This window comes from Ambystoma mexicanum, chromosome 11 (genome assembly GCF_040938575.1).
Source record: "Ambystoma mexicanum isolate Mex_15411 chromosome 11, UKY_AmexF1_1, whole genome shotgun sequence".
Classification (NCBI taxonomy): Eukaryota; Metazoa; Chordata; class Amphibia; order Caudata; family Ambystomatidae; genus Ambystoma; species Ambystoma mexicanum.
The window spans coordinates 137,913,006-137,929,356 of record NC_090934.1 but is presented as its reverse complement, the minus strand read 5'-3'; the positions used below and the strand labels follow the sequence as shown (position 1 = coordinate 137,929,356).

General features: G+C 44.0%; 1 long non-coding RNA gene across 1 annotated transcript in view; it reads left to right on the top strand.

Moving 5' to 3' along the window:
* Nucleotides 1-9,610, top strand: part of LOC138503142 (uncharacterized) — a 172,819-nt gene extending 163,209 nt beyond the window's left edge. The window contains exons 2-3 of the long non-coding RNA XR_011279575.1: nt 6,407-6,482; nt 9,543-9,610. This is a non-coding gene — a long non-coding RNA (uncharacterized lncRNA). The remainder of the gene's footprint in view (nt 1-6,406; nt 6,483-9,542) is intronic.
* Nucleotides 9,611-16,351: the final 6,741 nt, after the last annotated feature.

The window sequence follows — 16,351 nt, the reverse complement described above, 5'->3', positions numbered from 1 at the left end:
CAGTGTTCTTGAAAGTGATCGTGACAAAAAGGAGCTTTTAACAAATGCCTCGGTTTTTGCATTCAGGTCACCGGGACTGGAACAGAGCTACGCCAGGACTATAGAAGTGCACAAACATTTAATATGTTTTAGCCAAGGTAGAGAAGAGCCACCTTCCTGTGACAGGACGTCCATCTGTGCTTCCCTGAATTTAGGAAGGTCTGGCGGCAGCCACAAGCAAGTCCAGTCATGCACAGGTTTAAGGGCTATCTCCTGGGGCTACTCGTGGGGAGATGATTAACCTCTTTAGGAACTTTTTCTCCATTATGTCTAAATCAGTTGTATTTGGTATGATATGATATGATATGTTATTTATAACGCGCTTAATACCCAGAGGTTTCTAAGCGCAGACCCGTGGATCGAACCTGTGTTCCTCTGTGTCATCTTGCTTCCGAGGCAAGCACGTTGCCCCTGAGCTATCCTCCCGAGACTATGACCACACCTACGTCCATTGACTCAACCCTCCCTGAGTCGAGGTCCGTGCCTTTATCAATCACATTCAGACACTTCACCGTCACTGTTTGAGCTCTTGGACAGCTCGGGGGTCCAGTATACTAATGACGCTGATGAGGTAGAGCAACTCTTTGAATTGTCGGGCAACTATGATCAAGATCTTAAAATCATGAATCAGACCTATATGTTGATTCAGTCCTGGATGACCATGAATTCTTTGGCACTTAATGATAGTCGGACCGGGCTGCTTATTGTGGGGTCAGTCCCATGCCTGAAGAAGTTGGAGTCACGCTACTGTCAATTCAAGATTGCTGACCTGAATCCCCACCTCGTGGAGTTTATCTTGACTCACCTGTCAATGAAAAAGCATATTGTGCACTTGCGATCATAATGCGCAAATAGCACCAAACTCCTGAAGCAGATTAGTCCATATCTATCGGCGGATAATAGATCGCTTTTAGCCTGCACGCTCGTCAACTCAAAACTCGATTTCTGTAATAGCTTGTTGATGGGAATATCCAAGACCAATTAAAAATCTCTGCAGATCATTCAAAATGGCGTAGTAAGGGCAGTTTGAGGGCTGAGCCAATCAGAACATGTCTCTGAAGCGCAAAGATCCCTTCACTGGTTGCCTATTACACAGAGAATCTGCATTGAAATTCTCACTTTGACATACCAAGGAACGGCTGGGAATGTCCTGATCTGGTCAGTCAAACATATGTTGCCATTCCACATGATGTTCATTGTATTTGAAGATATGTCGGGGTTGGGATGCAATTCTGCCTCGTCCTTGAGTAAGGAAGTTGTGACAACGTCTATCTGTAGATGGAACCAATGGTGAGGTTGATATTGGGGTAGATTGCACAGTGGCAACAGTGGCACAGTGAGAGAGTTATATATATATATATGTATTATTATAGTACAGCAAGATACCTGTGCAACGGGGCAAATAAAGAAATGCTTCTGATCAAGATGCCACCTTGTCCGTCTCCTGGTTCTGACTTACCACAGTACACAAATGTGCTAGCCCAGTGAATTGGGCCGCGCCTTCCGAGGAGCGCACACCCGCATCCAGGGGGAGAGAAATTGTGCTGATGTATCTCTTCTGCAGTGCATTAACCAACTGAGATATCTTACTGCAGATTTGAATGTCCTGACCTATATGGATAACATTGACATAGGCACAATTTCCTCTAGCCAACCCCTTTCTCAGCCTCACGCGTACCAGTTCTTTCCTTTAACTTTTTCTCCCCTTCCGGCAGTCTGAAGTCATTCTGTGTATGAATGGCATGATTGGTTATTTATAACGTGCTTAATACCCAGTGGTTTCTAAGCGCGGAGGCGGGGATCGAACCTGTGTCGCTCTGTGTCGTGCCCTTGAGCTATCCTCCCGTGATGCCCAAGACTCAACACGAACCTGCCCAAAGTTCTGCTGAACTTCATTGCAGATGCATGGTACTTACAGGTTCTTAAAGGAGGCTAGGGCAGATCTGGGCTGAAAGAAAAAACTGGGTGAACCCACAAACCTACAGCTAACAAAACAACCCAGGAGCACTCAAGATAAATATGCTCAATATAGCCTTGACATACATCATCAATCATTTTAAAATATTTTTAAAACATTTTATAAATCTTAAGGTGCTGGGAATCTAGAAGCAGAATCCTAGCTGTCTCTGCAGAGGAAATATATATTATGCATAAATGCACCTCAAGACTTTGAGGTTGTGTTTCCCACACTCTACCGGGAGTTATCTGCTCCTCAAAATTCTATGGTGCGTATAAATAATACTTACTTGTAATCACAAAATAGTGTCCAATATAATATTTATTTTAAAGAAATAGATTCACTTTAGTTTTGACTCCCACATAACTAAATTATTATTATTATTACTCTTCATATTGTTATTATTCATTACTTGTTATGCGCAACACGCCCAAGGGCCTAAGTGCGCATACAGAAGAAAACCTTGGACAAAGACAAATAAGTACAGAGGGGATAATAAAACACATATCCGGGGTCAGGCATAATTCATTCAGGGCATAAGCAGGGGAGACTGGTAAGTGCCAAGTACTCAATCCTTGGAGTTAAAGAAGAAGGTTTTATTTGCCTTCTTAAAATGGAGGACACGGTATTGTGCAAAGTGTAGACGGAAGGGTATTACATACACTTGGTGTGCACACATCAAAGAATATTCCGATAAAATGTTTTCGTTTAAACCGCAACTGGAAGAGTTCATTGCCACCATTAGATCGCAATAGTCTTGGTCTGGGAGCAACTTGTAGTCGATGAACCAAGTAGTTCAGGGCATTTCCATCCTGACATCTGTATGTCAAAGTGAGAATGTCATGGCAGATTCTGTGTGTAACAGGCAACCAGCGAAGGGAACTTTACGCTTCAGAAACATGTTCTGATTTGCTCAGACCTCGAACTGCCCTTACTGCGCCATTTTGAACGATCAGTAGAGCTCTTAAATTGGTCTTGGATTTACCCATCCACAAGCTATTACAATAATCAAGTTTTGAGTTGGCGAGCGCACATGCTAAAAGCGATCTATTATCCGCTGGTAGATATGGACTAATCAGCTTCAGGAGTTTGGTGCTATATGTGTAAGGTGATCGCAAGTGTGCAATATGCTTTTTCATTGACAGGTAAGAGTGGAGATAAACTCCACGAGATGGGGCTTCAGGTCAGCAATCAGGAATTGACCGTAGCGTGACTCCAACTTCTTTAGACGCGAGACTGACCCCACAATAAGCAGCCCGTTCCTACTATCATTAAGCGCCAAAGGATTCATGATCATCCAGGACTGAATCAACATACAGGTCTGGTTCATGATTTTGCGATCTTGATCATAGTTGCCCAACAACTCAAAGATTACCTAGGTGTCATCAGCATCGTTAGTATACTTGACCGCCGAGCTGTCCAAGAGCTTAAACAGTGGGTGTGTGTATATGTTGAACATTGTAGGAGAGAGACAGGAGCCCTGTGGAACTCCGCACAGCAGTGGGATAGGAGAGGCCTTACATTCATAGATTGTAACCCTTGCCGATCGGGGGCCCAGAAAGGATCTGATCCATGCAGCTGTACTATCTGAGTAACTCACAATCTCAGTCAGCCCGTTCAGAGCAGAGTGTGGTCCACAAGATCGAATGCAGCAGAGAGATCGAGTAACATTAACATGGCCACTTGGCCATTGTCAACATTTTCCAGAAGGTTAGCTTTTAAAAGGAGCAAAGCGGTCCAAGTGCTGTGCAAAGCACAGAAGCCCGATTTAGGACGGCTAAGTAAGGTGTTACTTTCAATATGCTACTGAAGCTGCAGGTATGCTATTTTGTCTAAGATCTTCAAAAGAAAGGGGACCTTGGTGATGGGGCATTAGTTACCAGCAACTTCAGGATCTAAGCTTTCTTTTTTTAATAATGAGTTATCCAAATTTCCTTCAGACAAGTAGATATACATGAGGATAGGAAGGAGGAGTTGACAGGGTTTGCAATCCAAGGTATAAAACAACTTAGTGTGTCCCTGATATGATATGATGAGTCATTTATAACGCACCTGTACACAAGTGTGTCAAGGTGCGATGTACACAAGTGTTTCTGGGTGCTATTACATTAGCTGGACAGATATCCCCCTTACACGAGGTGGGTCTCAATCCCAGTACAGTCTTATAAACATCATTTTCAGAGACCAGATGAAACTGGAAATTGGGGGGATGGTATTAGATGTGACAGACAAGCTACATTCAGATTTTTATAAGGGTGTAGATACACTTCACACTTTTTGACACTCTCTAATGGCTGACTGGTGCTTCTCAACTTTATTAATGAATTCTGAATATTCTGGCATCAGCTGTCACTTTTTGTGAGGTTGGCATTTGGAATCTTTCTCCCTTCTAATTCCTTCAGTATGGAAAAGTTTTCCCGAGAACTTGATTTCTCACTTTCAATTCTGGAGTTGTAATCCTTAAACGAACACTATTTATAAACTTCGACAGAGTCCAAATCAAGTCACAAAATCAATAATAAACTTTTATGTAAATGCAAGTAAATATATTTCTACAAATATAACTGCACCACTCGCGGTGATGGTATTTCTTTGAATTTTCACTAATCAAAAAATTGAATGTTGTTTGCGATCCAACGCTTTTCAAATTAATAACTAATTCTTCTTCAAAGGGTAACCATTTGATTTATCTAAGATTAAACACAAAAAACGGACAAATTCACCAATAGTTTCCAATATGCAATTTAGTTAGAGATACTCCAAACTAAATGTCCACTAACCTGGTGAACTAAGGACTTGTTGATTATGACCGCATCTTTGTCAAGGTGATCAAATCGTCATTCTAAAGAACATAAATCTCAATGAATATACTTCAATGAGGGCCATATCATTTTGACTCACATGTAGAGTACGTTAGAAAGTCAAAAAATGCTCACGTGAAATTGTCCTCTTTGGTCCTATTGAAAAGGAGTCGCCAACAATATTTTCTCACTAGAACAACCTTCACCCACAACAAATAGTCGTCCTGAACATTGGCCATATATTATAAAAGACCTATACTCAGATTAAGCCCCATCCTTCTTCTTACCTTGCATAGATAACAAGAAGTAAACCTTAGCCCTGTGCTCCATAAACCACTGGCTCCAACCTTACCTGCCTGTAAAGTATGCATTATATAAACCCACAGAACGTGAATCACCGAACTAAAATCACAGGATTTCACTGTCTTTAACCTACTTTAACATCTGTTAAGAAAGCTGCCATCTTGTAATGGCTACCTAGATAATTAATTATAGTGAAAGACATACCTCCAAATGTCTCACAGGAATTTATCAAAAGCCATTGTAAACTATCATGACGTGTATTATATTTGAAGGAGAAACGTGTATAGTAGCACTCTATTTGCCGACTCACTTGGCAATCATCCTACTTAAGCCACACAAGTAGGCCAGCAAAAGCATCTACCAAACTATTCCGTGCACTGCAATCTTATATTCTAGAAGGACCCTATTAATATGTAAATCAAAGACAATACTGTAACTCTCTATAGGATTAAACCTGCTATTATAACCTAAAACGTACAAACTGATTACATCTCTCGGCCTTCAAAAATATCTGAGCTGGGCTAACCACCCATCTCAATGCTTCCCGGTTTCAAGGGTCCGTTTTAATTGCATACACCTGAGAGCTGTGATGTCGGTCTGGTCCAAAGGGAGAACAAGCCAGTCTTGTCTTTTATATGGGGCACCCAAAGAAGATTTGACACATTTCTTTTTATTCTGCCCCAACTTTTCAATAATCAGGGAACAAACCTTAAAAGCTGTTTTGCAGGGCTGTGGCCTGCGACGCTTTGAGCCTGCACTACATTATTTGTTACGGGTCAACCCTGTTCAGATGGGTTCGGCCGTCCTAACGTTTTTAAAGCATGCCTTTTCATTAAGAGAATTTTTATTAAGGCTTGATTAGCCATGATTCTGTTTTTAAGTTTACATGATGATTTTATTTGTTTACTGTTTTCTGGGGATTGCAATGTTAAGTGTTCTGTTTTTATGGTATGCTACGTCCTACCGAAATAAGCGTCTTCAATTTCACTAACATTTCTTACAACTTTAATTGGATCACCTTGAAGTCCGAATTACTTACTCTTTGTGAGCAAAATATTTTCTCAATGACCTATTGTCAAGAAATTGTATGTATAGAAATATTTAAACAAATATTGAATGTATATTACACACATGCGAATCTCCAATAAATTCACCTCACATAACCCAAAAAAAGACACCCCTTCTTGAATGGTGATAATTTGCACATTCAACAAAGATGTATACATTTGATCCTATTCTGTAATTACCTGCAAATTCTATCACATTGTGCAAAGTAACAGGCATTTACTGTACATTTTGTTTACAGGATTTTATACAGCCACTCTTGCCAACTGCTTTCAGAGGAAACAAGGGATTGCCAACACAACAGGTGTCTACTAAAGGTACTTCTCATACGATATCTGCAAATGTTTCTTTCCCAGCAGCAGTCAAGGGAAGCAAGATGCACCCCACTCTTGATTCAGTCCTTGTGGGTACTGGCAGGCCAGTTTCCTAATGTAAAATGCTTCTCTGCATCATCATTTTTGCAAAATGTCACCACCACGTGGTGAAACCCATACTTGTTACAAAATTACCAACCGCAAATGCAAGATTATGTGGGATTATTCGCAAAAATGTACTGTAATGGGTGATATCAAATTCCCAGTCCTGATGTTGGATTTATGCTCACATCAACATGTTTTTGCCTTTCGCATGGTCATCCCCACTTAAAATAGCCCACAGGGATATTTAAGTCCTTCGATTGCATTCTGCGTATTACATGTGGAAGTATGATGAAATACTATGTCTTTACCGGCACAGGGATGTTGTGTCTTGTTTCCCTTGATTACACTGTCGCAGTTGATACAATTCATTCATGGAACTGTCCCTTTATAGTTCACTTTGCTTTCTGTGCACTCATTTGATGCTGAATGCACCAAAGTATCCCTCAATGATGTATTCCTTCAGTAGGCAAAGACCAGAGGATTTACAAAATGTTGTATTAATTCAGTATTTTCCAATTGCTCAAAATGCAATCTTGAATTTGTTTACTCTGTTGAGAGTATGTAGTTAGATTCACCAGTTTTGATGCCTTCTCCTGAGACTCCTCTTTCTACAGACTACTCCTTGTAGTGAATGCCACTTTCTTGTATTACCTTGTTATCATACTGTCGGTGTTGAAATCACTTGTGATTCAGCTTCTGGTACATCTCCTCGTCTGATCTAATTCTCTTATATCTAACTATCTGGCTATATGGAATCACCGTAATCAAAGACTTTGGATGGAAACTTACACCCCATGGGAGGTTGTTTAGATGTGCTGGTTTAGTATAAATAGTAGTTTTCAACATTGAATATCAATTTGAGTGTCAAGGTAGTTGATATTACTCTTACTCATCTCTCATGTACATTTAATTCTGGGATGTATCTGTTTCATTGTGTTACAGAAAAGGGTCTATTTGCAATTCTGTCCCTTTCCAGATACCAAATAAATCATCAATGAATCTCCTATAACAAATACAATGTTCATTGTATTCCACTTTGTTCATTGGCATATGTTAGAGCGATACTGGCACCCATAGATGTTCCCAATATTTATCTTGAAACTGAAAACAAAAACAAAAACTTAGTGGATTCTCATTAGGAGATTAGCGGGACCACACGATTCACACTTAAAACAGTCTGCCCCGGGGTACTAATGTGTGCATGGGTGTTGTTTTGATGTTTCGTGGGATAAATGCAAGCTTTAAATTCTGCTCTATCTTCCTGCCTCACCATCACAAAACAGTTCATGGAAGCTGTATGTAACATCTGTCAGCAGGCATTCCTGCAGGCACCTTGATTCACAGAGGTGCCATGCAGGCACTGTGAGGGCTAGGCGTCAAGTGCAATGGGCTTACAACCTGACTACCTTTGCATATCTAATTTTATTTATTTTTGAGTTTTAAATGTGCCATCTCGCAGGGATGGGTGGCTTCAAAACCTCTGAGAAAACCAAAACAGGACATCAACTGTAAAAGACAGGTGTGACACATGTATACAAGGAATAGCAAGCACGTGATGAGGCTCCAAACCCAAGTAGTCTGTTTAGTTACAGCTGGTATCAGAGATTTGAACTGGCATTTGGGTTACATAAAGTGTTTGATGTTTTTGCGCCTAGATATGCATCGTACATAAACAGCCACTGAGTGGAGGGCAGGGTCAGTCTCCCACCCTTGTTGGTACTGTGTGTGCATTGCCAGTGATGGGCCTTAAAACTCTTTTTTGAAATCTCTGTCATATTGCAGGGCTTCAGATAGAATGACAGTTTGGAAATGATCATGCAAAGCATCAGCATTCCTATTTTGGATATTGGAATGAGGGCATTGAGCATTAAAGGCATCAGATTGCATTACACATTCCCCCTGAACATGGATTGCAACAGGGATAGAGCAGCAAAGGGTGTGTGCCCTTTCAGGAATTAGGGATGTTGTTAAGCATGTGACTTTCAGTCCCCCAACATGCCCGCAAACCTGAATGTTTTGCTGGTGTCAATCGATAAATGTCCTAATAGTGGCACAGCCATGATTTACACAGTACATCTGAATACTTGCTGTGAATTGTTTCATGAGTGAGTGCACTGGCTCTTCAGAAGTCAGGTGGTCCTGTGCTCTGTGATGGTCTTTGAGAGCCATGGGTATCCATGCTTTCTCAAGATCTGGCCATGGATGACCGCAGTATACACTCGTATAATAAGAGCCACCTTACTCAGGGAGTGCAGCCTCCAGTTCGATGGAATAATAGACCAATAAGAGGAGATGATTGATCATCAATGTTAGTATACAGAGATCAAAAGTGGATTGTCTGACTTAAAACAGATAAAATGGGATTAAATAAGGAAATCCAGTGGCATTTTCTTGCCATAAAATAATCAATATGTCTTGTTAATGTGTAATCCGCTTTAATTTTGATTTGATCCAAATAACATCTGTTTTGAATAATTCCTTGCTGCAGTAAAAATAGACAACAAAGAGAAAAAATACATTTAGAGCTTCCAAAATATAGATAACATTCTATGTCTGCCAATAGTTGTACTAATACATTGTGCATGCCGAGCTACTGCACCTGATGACACGACACACTCTGTTATATTGAAGAACAGCTGACACACAGGTACAATTAGTGCATATGATGTCATATGTACGGCACCGTATTGGCGTATATATAATGTGCCAAAAATATCGACCACCACTAGATGGATCGACACGCTAAACACTAGCAATCAGAGCAAAGGTTTCTGCTCAAAAGGTATGGAAGCTTATTCCTTTCCTTTCCTGCCACCATTTTCAAATAGATACTCCTTGCACAGGTGCCACATTACCGCCATGTTTTACCACACTGCCACACTCGTAATGAGACGCATAATGTTTTTGCTTCTTTAGCCTATGAATGGTCTTTGATAACATGTCCTCTCTTCTCCCTAGAACATTGAGAGATGACAACGCTCTTGAGCTGCTCGAAGATGAGACGGGGAACTCACCGTTTTCAAGGTAATATTGTTGACCTGTGGGAGTAACGTCCAATGCTATCTAGGTCGTGGTTACTCATTGTGTGTCCCACTAGATATTTTGGACTGCAACTCCCATAGTGCAGCACCGCTGACCATGCTGGCTGGGAGTGATGGAAGATGAGTAAAGATGATCTAGCTGGGCACCTATGCCACTGCTTGACACCTAAGCGAATGTTTACTGTTTATAGCGCCCCCTAATAAGTGGATGATATTATGCACATATTCCTTGTGTATAGAGCACCTTAGCTACCTTACCTCGATTGATGTTAAAGGAGTCCACCAGGTAAGGATAAACGCTTCGTTTTTGCTTCAGTGAGGCAGGTCTATTATTGACCATATTGACTGTTTGGTTTATCGTGCTTACATTGTTAGGGCAACTTTGTGAAAAGCAGAGGCAATGGGCCTCATTACGAGGTGGGCGGTTAGGGGTTAATGGTGCCGGTAAAGGTGCCGGAGCCGTTAACCCCTTACCGCCCTATTACGAGGTCCGCTCGCAGGCGGCCCAGCATGCTAACAACGGGCCTGTCATTAACGGGCCCGTTGTTAGCCTGCTCCCCATTCCCATTGAGCCCTATCAGGGCTCAAATGGAAATGGGGATGGTCCGGGTCCAGGTTCCCTGAATGGGGAAATACCGGGCCCTCCAAGATCGGAATGGCCCGGTATTTCCCCATTCAGGGAACCCGGACCCGACTTTGGAGGCAGCCATGCCCTTATTAAGGGCATGGCTGCCTCCAAACTCGTAATGAGGCCCGATATGTATTTATTTATTTATTTGCATTTATATAGCGCGCACACAGCTCGGGGACATCAAGGCGTTGTTACAAGATAATGGCTTAGTTGCAATACATAGATAGACGGCTAGTTACATTATCACTCATTATAAAATGGCTTGGTTGAATTACTTAGGTACCCGGTTACATTAGCCCTAACTGAGTTTAGATATGATGGAGTGGTTACAAATGTGATAGTGCAGCACAGGGTTACATGTTGAGTTGCATGTCATGCTTCATTGCCCATAGGATACAGTTGTTTGGCACATGACACACGTAGTTGAAAGCCAATAGGATACATTTTATCTGTTTGACAATATACATAGGTGATAGCTGGGTAGGGGCCTTAGAGGTGGCGTGTGCAACGTTTTAAGTGAACAGTCTAGTTTGCTTAATACTATTGATGGTGTTGCAAAAATGGGTCTCAAATGAGGAATTCATAGATCCGGATTCTGTATTCCAAGGATGGAACACACAAGACTAGGGACAGGGCCCACCTCGCCCCCATGAGCAAAGAGTGAGAATGATGAGGGAGCAAACAGCTTGTTACTGAGTTTGAAAAGTTGTTTGGGTTGCCAGCTGAGCAAGTAGGCATTTGGCAAAGTGTTATACAGCTATGCACCTATCAGTGGCGTAACACAAAATGTGGGGGCCCCCCTGCGAGCCATGCTGAGGGGGCCCCCCAACTCAGCAACAATTCACGGGTCGCGCCACACTCTGGGCCGGCCTAGATTGTTACACTTGCGCAATACGCATGAACGTGCTGCTGAAGGGGTATGCCGCACACTGCACTAGGAGAAAGATATAAATATGTGTTTTAATGCAATATACAGCACACTTTCTGAGATAAATTTTCTGAGATAAATTGGCTATAAAGCCAGAGTGTTTGCAATTGTTTTGTAGGGTAACACAATCCAATACATGCAAGTCACCAACAGTGCACAGGAACATTAATGCTTTGCTATTAAGAATGCCATGCCACAATGAAAACATGTCCAACTGGCTGCACAATGTAGACCAGTGTAAACACGTAATAACATTTTAGTAAAGCATGCCAGGCCACATTTAAACATACCTAGACTGGTTGCAGCAAAATGCCAGTCGAAGCAATAACACTCATCAAGAAGAGAGCACACATTAAAGCATGTGTCTCCGCGGCCTCTAACAACACGGCCAAACTCTTTAAAATCTGCAAGGAACTGGTCAATCCTGTTGTGGTCCATACCTCTCCTGTTCCCTCCAAGGCCCTCTGTACAGCTCTGGCCTCTCACTTCTCTGCTAAATCTCAGGACATCCTGTCCTCTATGTCCTCTTCCTCTCTCGGCCCCTTTTGGCCATCTCTACCTCTCCTCCTCCTTTTTCCTCTTTCTCTCTGACAACACCTGACGAGGTTTCTAGACAAGTCCGATCTATGAAAGTGTCACCCAAACAGGTGCTCCGCTGCTCCTCCAGAACCATCAAAGCCCATATTGACACCCTCGCTCCAGCCTTGGCCAATTTCTGTAATCACTCTTTCGCCACTGCAATGTTCCCCTCTCCCACTCCCTTGTGCACCCACTCCTCAAGAAGCCGTCTACTGATCCTACCTGCCAGGCAAACTATCGCTCAATCTCTATCACCCCTTTCCTGAGTAAACTCTTGGAAAAGCTGGCCATCTCCCAGCTTACTCTCCACACTGAATCTGTTGGTTGTCTCCATGACCATCAGTCTGGCTTCAGAGCTGCCAGAGGCATGGAAACTGCTCTCCTTAACACCTGTGCTGCTCTCTAACCTTGATTCCAGCATTCCTTCTGTTCTCATCCTTCATCTTTCCTCTGCTTTCGACAGCTTCAACGTCACCATCCTGATCAATCGACTCTGTGAGAACCTGGGCATCACGGATCAGACCCTAGAGTGACTGACCTCCTTCCACTTGGACCGCCCCTCCGCTCCCAGGTCCATCTTGGTCCCATTCTCTCCGCCACCTCTCTCTACCTGTGGCATTCCCCAGGGCTCTATCCTCTCACGCTGGTTTTTCAACCTCTACTTGGCCACTTTGGCCTCCCTGATCTCTACCTTCTCCTCTAACTTTCAGTGTTATGCGGATGACTCAGCTTTCCTTCAGGCTCCCCTCAGCCTCCTCTCTTCTCTTGCTCATTCCTGACTGTCTATCATGATTCAGGATTGGTGCACCTCCAACAATCTCTGCCTTAATGCCAGTAAGACAGAGATGCTTCTCATTGTAACCCTTGCCTCTGCGTTGCCTCTCACTGCAGCAGACCACCTTGGGCCCTCTTCCTTTGCCTTCCTGCGAGGCAAAAACCTTGGTGGCATCTTCAACACCACACTCTTCTTCTCTCCTCACAGCTCAGACATCACCAAGAAGTCCCACTACCAGCTGCTCCTCCTCAAAGGGACTCTTCCCTTTCTCACTCTCCACCAGAAGCTCACTGTCTCTAGGCTGGACTACTGCAACAGCCACTTTCTCAATCTGTCTTCCTCTAGTCTCCGTCATCTGCAACTAATCCAGAACAAGACTGCAAGACTTACCCTTGGCCTCAAGCCCTGGGATTGTATTTCTCCAGCCCTGAAATCTCTCCACTGGCTGCAAGGATCAAGTTCAAGAACCTGCATTGCTCACAAGGCTTTCTGGGGCCAGGGCCCACACTAAATCCAATGCTCTCTTCCAAAATACTTTCTTTCTCTAGCCCTTCACTCAGCTACCTCCAACTCTCTAAGGCTTAGACATTTCTCCAGGCAGAGAGTGGGGGTAGACCTTTCTCCTCTGCTGGCGCCTCCCTCTGGAATGGCCTCCCTGCCCCTCTCAAACTTGAGGCGGACAACCTGAAGTTTCAGAAGCAGCTCAAAACTTTCCTCTTCTCCGCTGCTTTCGCTCTCTCTCTCCCCCCCCCCCCCCCGCTGACCTGTCTGCTGTACCCACTGGCTGCTTGGCTACCCTCAGAGTCTCTCTGAGTCCAGGCTCTTTCTTGATTGGTCACCCTTGCACTGCCTCCGGGGCTACCATGCACCTAGGGGCTGTAACTGTAACCCTGCAGTCCCTTGTTCTCCTTGCACAACCAATAGCTGCTCTGCCCTGGCTGCACTTACACAGAGCATTGCTGCCCTGTTTTCCCCTCCCCTCTCACTTGCACTCCCCCCCTCCCTTTTCCTTTGCACTTCTCGTTCTCGCAATGACACAAAGCCTAGTGAGATTGTTTGTCTTGTCCTCCCTCAATCATCCCTCCCTTGTGTACACTTGTGTACAGGCGCGTTATAAATGACTTGTATCATATCATATCATTTTATCACAGATGCCCAGAAAAATATACAATGCCGCAGTAAGAAATGGCTAGACTGGCAGCACCCAAATGCCAATCTAGCCAGGTAATTAAAGTTAGCAGGACTGCTTTATCAGAAATGTTCAGTTGAAAGAAAGTCATACCAAACTGAGGAATGACTAGACTGGCTGCATCAAAATGCCTCTCTAGCCACTAATACCACATATCATGCCAGCTTAGCCTGGACATGGACAACCATTATGATTTATCACACAATCCCACACCCACTACACATCCCCTCTCCCTCCCACCCACTACCCCAACCTCCACAATCAGCTCCTTGGCCCAGAATTACCTCTGCGTCCCTCTTCCTTGTCCCAGAGCTTACGTATGAGGCTCCTTGTCTCATAGGTAAGTACTGGGATGAGGAACAGTGGGACTAGGAGTGATGAAGATTACAGGTAGCTAAATCAGGCATTACCTCCATGTACCTCTACCTCTTCGCAGTACTTGTGTATGAAGCAGAGTGCCTCACACACACGTACTGCCTCATACATAAGTACTGGGACGAGGATGAATAGGGCTAGGAGTAAGCAAGGCATTAAACACAAGTAGTAGCGCAACACCATTGAGTTGACTGGGCTTCAGCACTACCCCCCCTGACATTTTGGGCTATATTGACTCAACCTGGCTGACCTTTAGAGCAGTTGCTGGACCGAACGGGACACAGATGTTAAACAGCACCTGGTTTTTGCTGTTAACAAGAAACCAGCAATTACCAACGTAAAGCATTTCACTGTTAGTACCTGCATTCAAGTGCCACGTTGTTTAGGCAATTGAAATCGTGATGTGGGTTTAGTACTTGCATGCCAGGGGAGTGATTGGAAGGGTAGAGAGGGAACAGTAGACTTATAGGAGCGAGTTAACTGCTTGTAACATTGAATCTGCACTAGCATAGTCTCATTAAAATGCGTAAATAATTTGGATGCGCCCACACAAATAAGTTTCCCCCTCCCCACCGCATGTGGAGTTAGCGCCTCTCCCAACATTTAAAGGGTTAGCCCCCCCCGAAATGAAGGTTTTGTTGTGCCCCTGTACACAAGCACACACACCATTCACCATATACCATTTAAGTGTGCACCTTTTCACCATACACTCACACAGGCAGCCATCTATACATTTAAGTGTGCACCCTTTCACCATGTAGGCACACCCACACAGCCACCCATACATTTAAGTGTGCACCCTTTTACCATACACACACAGGCAGCCAGCTATACATTTGAGTGTGCACCCTTTCACTATAGACTCACACACGTACACGTCATAGAAGGAAATTGGGGCTCATTACGGGTCCAGCGGTAACCGTGCCGGTGCTACCGGTGGGTTGCCGCAGGACCCGTAAAAATTACTAGCACCTGACTTCCAGGTGCCACCGTGCTATTTCAAATCCAGCGGCTGGGAAATCAGGTGCCGGTAATTTCGTTAATCCCCAGACTCCACGGGAATGGGGACACGGAAGCACCTGCACCATTGTTAACGGTGCCGGTGCTTCTGTGACGGGTCTGCCTGCAGTGGCTGCTGTGCCTGGCAGGGTCAGACCTGTCGGGCACGGCAGCCCCACCAGGCAGACCTGTAATATGCCGGTCCGGAAACAACAGTGCCTGTAAGCTTACCAGCACCGTTGTTTCCGGACCGGCATAGTCAGAATGAGCCCCATTGTTTCTTTTTTAAGTCACTATAACTTCATTAAGAAATTATTTCAGTTAAGGACTGAACCATAACCAAAATATTTTCTTTATGATGGATGAGTGACTTCAAAACCAAACTATTTCTTTTTGAAGGTTTAGGGCTCCCCCACCCCACCCCATGACATGGAGGCCTCCAGCCTAGGGTCTTCCATGTCATGGGGTAGGGGGCCCTTGAACTTCAAAAAGAAAGTTTCTTTTTGTAGTCACTCTGCCTTCATAAAGAAATGATTTCTGTTACAGAAATGTTCTTTATGAATGCGGAGTGAATTTCAAAATAACTTTTTATTTTTTTAACCCCCTACCAGGACATGTGCTGGCGGGGCCCCCCGCACCGCGGGTGATGCGGGGGCCCCTGTTACGCCAGTGCCACCTATAGCACCTATCCAGGCACACAACCTTATGGGATTCTTCCTAAACTAAGGGGTGACTGCGGCACCTAAGAGGTTCAACAAAGACCGAGAGAGCCTTGGGAAAGAGAGTAAAGGGTGTGAGGGGTCCAAAAATCATGTGGCCGGTTTTATGGTGTAATTTAAAGGGATGGTGGGAGCAATGCAATGAAGTTGGTTTAGTCTTGTGTAATGTGGTAGAGACCCAAGAAGTATCAAAACTACAATGGAAGGAGATTGGCCACAAATGACTGTATGTATGAGTATAAAACAATGCACAGCTCGTGACCTCACATATGACTTCACTAAAGTCATCGGCTGTGGCATCATTGATGGCTTCCTAGATGACACCAGGGACAGAGTAGCTGAACTCTGAGCTTATGCTTCACTTATTTATTTGGCATTGTAAAGCGCTGCAGGCCATTCATAGCAGCCTGAGGGCGCGGAGTGGGAAAGGGGCACACTAAGGGGTTTGGGCCCAAAAAAGACAATGCTGTCCATTATTCCCAGATGGGGATTTGATGAGAAAGAGCCAACACAGTCCAACATCAGTCGTTT